Below are 6,802 nucleotides of genomic sequence, written 5' to 3'. Positions count from 1 at the left end.
CACATTTCCTTATATTAAAAAGCGATCAGAGACATGTTGATCTGCTGACCCAGTGGCGTCACTAGGGTTGGTGTCACCCAGTGCGGGTAATTCATGGTGTCACCCCCTCACGTCTTACCCCATGAATCCGTGATGCCCCCCAGATAACCTTACACGGCCCCCCACACCTTCCTCATCAGAGCCGAACGCTCAAGTTTACCAGTTCAATGTGTGTGTGCAGGTCATTCAGTCCAGGTGCATTCTGGTACTTGTAGTCACGCATTTATAACTGAATGAAGAAGACTGCAAGGACAAGAATACAAAACAAAGCCCAGATTTTGGGGAATTCTCATTTTTGCGTCAGATCATACACACCCTAAGTAACCTGGGGAGAAGTGAACTTACAGTTACAGAGACTAACGGCAGGGCCACTGGAACTATCTCATTTCTGTGTAAATGGGGGTTTACCGCACTCGCCACATAATTCACTGCCGGATGCATTAAATGCATATTTCACCAAAAAATGTGCTTCTAGTTCACATGGATCAAACGTCGCTACAGGAGACCAACACACATGCTGCTACACAGTGGGGGCTGCATACAAAGGCGCACTGGTCTCCTTTTACTTGCAAATTGCTCTGTTCATGATGTGCTAAACTGGTAATTTTGAGGTGAGACGCCTACGTGGCCGTACAGTGTGTGTCGCTCTAGGCCACTATTAGGCCAAATGTTCCTTTTCTTGCCGCATAATTCAGTCGGCGTTCCTATGGGGACAGAGGAGATTTCACGACAGGCAGCCGGGGCTGGGGCAGTGCCAGCCATGTCAGGCATGACATGCAACCTCTTCTGCCCCGTCTCTGGTGAGCTGCCGGGGAAACCCGGCTGCTGGGAAGCCTCGCCATTCCCCTGGGGTCACCAGGCCAGCCCCTGGTTCCATCTTTCCAAGGCCCTGGCGCGTCTCCCTGCGTCTGAGGGGGTGCATTAGAAGGAGGCGCTGGTCGCCCCAGGGACCTTCGACGGGCAAAGGGAGACCCTCTAGCGCCCACTCGCAGGGGCTATCTTGCCAAAGCTCTAGCATCAAACACTCTTCCCTTCCCCTCCCGTCTCCTTCTTCCATTACCAATTGCTTCCGTCTACTCTCCTTCTTTCTACTCCACTAAATCTTTCTCCCTTCGCTCTCCCTACTTCGCAGGGCACAAGTCGTATAAAAGAAGTGGGGGGACGCTGTCACCGGAAGTGATGTCACGACAGGAAGTGACATCACGAACGGTGCCGACTCCTCATCCCAGAGAGGCCAAAGATTGAAGTCCATCTGTTTGATAGGGGGGATGGTGTCCCCCTGGTAAAAAAAGTGGGGGGACTCCGTCCACCCACGTGGTACCCCGACTCAAGCCCTGCTACTTCTCAATTTCATTTATTTTGCCTTTTCACTCCAGGTCTCTTTTACTTGCTTTGCCATCTACCCTCTCCTATGTTCAGTTTAGTTTCTTTCGAACCCTTCTCTTCCGGTCTTCCTCATCGCTGGGTCTTCCTTTCCTTTCCCTTTCCCCTTCCTCTTTCCTCTTTCATCTTTCCTTTTTCTTTTTTCCTTTTTCTTTTTTCCCTTCTCCTTTTTTCATTTCCCCTTTCTCCTTTCCCCTTTCTTTTCCTTCTCATCGCTGGGTCTTCCTTTCCTTCCTTTCCTTTTCCTTTCTCCTTTCTGCATTCCCCTTTCCTTTCCTTCTCTCCCTCATCGATGTTTTCCCCTTCCCCTCACCTCTATAGTCTGTTGGTATCAACTCTTTTGTTTAAATACATTTTTGACCCCCACCCCCACTTGCCTGTGCGGGTGGATCAAGGCTCTGCGCCAAGAAGTGACTTCTCATTTGAAATGCATAATTTATTTTAACTTTTCACCGTCTCCTCAAGTGAGCTGATATTTTCTAGATCTCTTATCTTGCCATCTCGCCCTGTGTAGTCTGTCTGTCTCTCCAACCCCCCCCCAATCCCCCCACACTTGGCTGTTCCCTTCGCACCCCTCCCTCCCCACGTTCTATCCTCTTCAACACTCTGCGCCTCACCTCCAGCACGGAGCTTCCAGCCGCTCAGCCCTTTCCACGGCGACTCCAGGGTGTAGGGCCAGTACTTTCACAACACGCTCTCTCTACCCAGGGAGGGGGGCAGAGACAGCAGGAGGATCAGTCACCCGTCTCGGAGCGGATGGCACAGACATAAATAAACCCCTGCAGCTCGCCCATTGCACCTCCGAGGGACCACGGTGTCACCCCATACGAAGGTGTCACCCGGTGCGGTCCGCACCCCCCGCACCCCGCTAGTGACGCCACTGTGCTGACCCTAGCAGGCCACCATCTCTGTGTTAACCTCTCATCCCCTCCCGATCTGTATACAGCTGTGAAATGATACTACTGCAGCTTCAGCACCCATTGCTTTCTTCACAGAGGAGTGAGAACAGCAAGGATCATACATTCAATCCGAGTACCCTCTTCGTGGGTGTCAGTGTGCTACTGGCATATATGCTGCAGGACAGGGGTGTCATTTTCTGTAATAAGAGCTACTTATGATTAACGAAAATCAACTTGAGCTACTAATATTATTAGTGCTGTAATGATGGCCTCAAAAGACAAGATTATATTAGTAGCCGCTCCATTCAAGGTTACTAGCCATGATCACCTCAGAGCTTCATGTAGGGTTGGCACCAGTAATGTAAAAAAGGCTTTGTCAGTTCGAAATGCTTTTACATATGTAATACATAGTAGGTGTATCTTTACTGCCCCGGGTACTAAGGTAATACATCAGCTGAGTTCTAAAAATACACACATTTTAGTCTTGAATGCACACTTTTCAAGTTTGGTATACATATATTATTTCAGCCAAGTAAAAGCTTCTAATGTATTGGGCTGGCTAGACACAGGAGAGCTACTTAAAGGTAGCTGGAGAGCTACTAGTTGGAGACGCCTGCTGTAAGAGACAGCTGACCATCTTTGTCCATTTGGAGCAGGACATCTGACAATATATAGATCTCATATGCTAATACATACTTAGAATCAAAGGGAGAGAGCCTATGTGGGAAACCGTACTACTCCCTGTCTGAATGTGAACTCACTAGAAGTACGTCTCACAAGTCGTGAAAAAAGGGGGGTGGGGAAGGGGAGAGAAAGAAAGAAAGGAAATACTTGAATCCCACCCGCCACCAGTCTGTTACAGTGTAGCTAAGGGAAGGCACCTATAATGTATTTCTGAAATTTCAGCGTGGCTTGTTTGATGTGATGAAATGTTTGTACTTTCATCTATTTTGTGTGACTATAACTTTCGTGTTGCAAAATATGGACAAGAGTATTTGTGACCATTAAAATGCTTAGTACATCTGGCCCTATGTTTTTCTGATGTAACGTTTTAATACAATCTGCTTGTATTTTTCACTTCATGGTTACAGTGGTTGTTCTGTATGTATCCCAGACCTCGATACATACCAAAAGAAAAAAAGCAATGTGCTGCCTAGTCTGAAAGTTTCTTTTATATTGTAAAAAGAGTTTACAATATGAAACAAACTTTCTTTACGAGATGAGCATGTAAAATATATTTCAAACAGATTTATTTTCCTCCCTGGTCTTTCCCTTGAATCTCTGTGGTTTTTGGCAGCGTGGAATACATAAATATGGCAACATGAAGCTTTGGGCAGCAAAACCATTGGCACTAGCACGTTGCTAAGTTGATGACAGCTTTTAGACAGCTTATGAAAAATAAATGTGTCGTTTCCAAACTTCAGAACATTTGTGAACATAATTTTGTTTAGAAAATATTGATTTTATTGGATCTTTTGTGACTTGAAGATGCTCATTTTGTCCTTTTTTTTGTCTCTACTACAGATAATTTTAGTTTCCTGTTGGGGGATTTATTGTTTCTAAAACGTATCATTTAGTGGGCTTTTTTGGATCAGCCCCATCGCTTATGAATGGATGGCTTTGTTGTCTATCTCTGGGTTGTATTCTTGATTCAATGGTTTTCCACCATATTCTTGTGTTTGGCCTGGCAGTAAATTGAAAATTGACGCTCTACATCACTGTGCCTGCATATGCATGCATCACTGTAAACAATTGGATTGCTATTTGTGGGGGATAACTGCCTACTTCAAGGAATAATCATAAGCGTTGTCACTAAATTACCCTGAGCTCAACCCCCAGGTACCCATACAGGCAGGCTTAGCTTAGGGCAATGTGTAATGTATTTATGCAGTACCAAAACAGTAATAAAGTCAAACTGCAAAGAAAAAAAACGCAAACCGAATTAGAAACATACCATAAAATGTAATAAACAAAATGACACAAAAAATGGCAAAACTCCAATAAGGGGAAAGAAAGATATGACTTTTCAAGTTTTAATAAAAAATAGCACTAAAAAGCACAAAGCGCCATGCGATGGGGGTGGTGGGTTTGTGGGGTTATGGTTATTTATTGGTTTTTCATTTATATTGCTCTTCATTTCTCCTTATTTTGCTCATGTTAAAAGTCAAGTCATGATGATATACGTTTCTTATGCAGTAGCTTCTGGGCTACAGAGCTCTGCTCTATATGTGCTACTTGACAAATAAAATCTGTTTTTAAAAAAAGCGCACAGCGTCAATGATAATCAATGGTTATTGTAGACCTAGACTTAGGCTCAATTTGAGGCCAACAACAATGGAGTGTGTGTACAGGTTCATCCCGGTCAAGGATGTTACCTTCTGACACAGTCGTCTAAGTCCCAACCAAACACTGGAGTGCACTTCTAAGTGCCTCAGAACCCGAGGAGAGGCACATAGAAACTCATGGAGTGTCAGGCAGAGCCCGACAGCAGGGTTTAGTCCAGGTCCAGTTATCATGGGTCAGCTGGGAACTTCCAGGAAAAGGGTTTTCCATGATTTTATCTTCCTATAACCACACAGGAGTACAGCCAACTAACCCTTGGAATCCACTTTTTTATCCTGGGTACAAGAGGGAGCAGCCCAGTCCTTCACAGCTCCTCTCTGATCATAGAGAGCAACCCACTCCTCTTCTGATCTTCCTTGGGTCCAGAAAATGTTCTGAAGTGGGTGTCTGGAGCTGCCACATTTATGCCTGGCGCCAACTAGTGGGTAGGTAATTCCTGGCTCTCTCTAACCAATGAGGTAAAAGTTCCCAGGAACAACCCTACCCACTTTTTCAGCAGTTCCTGTTCACTTTACTGCAATAGGGTGGGGTCATAGGGAAAGCACTAGTATCCTCCCACATCTAACAATAAAATACAATTTGAAGCCAGCACTGTACCCACAACAAATCTTGAGACGGAATTTTGTTTGGACAGAAGCAGGTTCCTTCAGCGAACAGACAGGAGAGGCACAAACATTGTCTTGGCATTCTGTTCTGTCCCATTTACATGTGCCCCTAGCATTGCATGTGGCTCAGCAGACCTGTCAATCAGGATTTGACAATGTTGTGCCACAGGATTCCCACAGCCCCACTCTGAATATTCTGTTGAGCTCAGAGGAGTAATCTCTGCCCATTTAGGTCAGCCTACTGTTGTTCCTGGGAGGCATTTCACTCCTCGTTCACACCAATTCCAAGCTGAGCACAGGCTGAGAAATGACAGAGGTTTATGAAAATGAGCCATCTGGCAGTTCGGGGAAGTAAAGGGTAAGTTTCTAAAAGTTGCTTTTCCTTACTACTTATTAAAAATCTGTCTTCACTATTGGATTGGGCATTTAATAACTATTAAAATAGTGTTTTAATTATTTTTCCAGGTGGTTCCATTACCGAGATACAGTATTAGTATTTTAATCTGTACTACATAGGACACCTAGGAGTGTCAAAGTGAAAATAGATTTTTGGGCCTTGCCAGTGTAGGAACATGGTAATATTAGTTTTCTACATGTCCCATTTTGAAATACCAGGCATCCTACCTTGTGGGCTACACGGCCTACATTGTGGTGGCCTATCAATAATTAAAAGGGAGGGTTTTATATCTCAAAAAGGGTTATTTTAACAGGACACACTGCAGGTTTTAAATGTCTATAGTCACACAGTCATGTGAGACCTGAAGCCATGTTTTCCTTTTTCACACTAGTAGTTGGCACAATAAGAGCTGCAGTCCAAAGGTGACATTTAACTTTAGATGCCATTGGTGTATATCTGCACCATATACTATGGGCGTATAGAAAATTTAAATACGCTGATAAAGGATTAGCCAGTTTTTACATGTGTTTGGGGTCAGAAACCAGGCACTTCGCATTGGACAGCAGTGCTCCATTGCGCAGAGTCTAAAAACCAGCAATAACATAGGGTCCTGCAAAATCTGAAAAATCAAGGGTTACTGGGCAGAAAAGGCAGATTTCCTACAGTCACAATGCGCGTTCAAACATCAGTGCCCTTGTTGGAAGGGGTTTTCTTTAATAGAAAACCCAGTGCAGTATTGTGGAGCCATCATGCGAATGAGGATTAAAAAGCATTGGCAAAGCCAGTAGCTCGGTCTTTTAGAGCCGAGACCTATTGGCTATTACTTGCCTTTATATTATGTAGCAATCATGATTTTAGTTCCAATTGAAATGTGCAGGTATAAAAACCATTTATAAGGTACAAGTTAGTCATAAAGGAAATTAGTGAAGCTTTTTAAATATAGTTTCTCCTCCACTTTGCAGTGTTAACAATAGTGTGTTTTGTGTGTATCTTGAAGGTTGATTCATCATGATATTTTAGGATTTAATCAGCCTGTGACTGGCTGGAAAGATTCGTGTATCTTTTGTGTCCTTATTGTGATTTCGAATGCTCTTCCCTGAAAAAGCTACTGAATTAATAACAAAAAACATTACCCT

This window comes from Lissotriton helveticus, chromosome 1_1, assembly GCF_964261635.1.
Source record: "Lissotriton helveticus chromosome 1_1, aLisHel1.1, whole genome shotgun sequence".
Taxonomy (NCBI): domain Eukaryota; kingdom Metazoa; phylum Chordata; class Amphibia; order Caudata; family Salamandridae; genus Lissotriton; species Lissotriton helveticus.
This window is presented reverse-complemented; position numbering follows the sequence as displayed.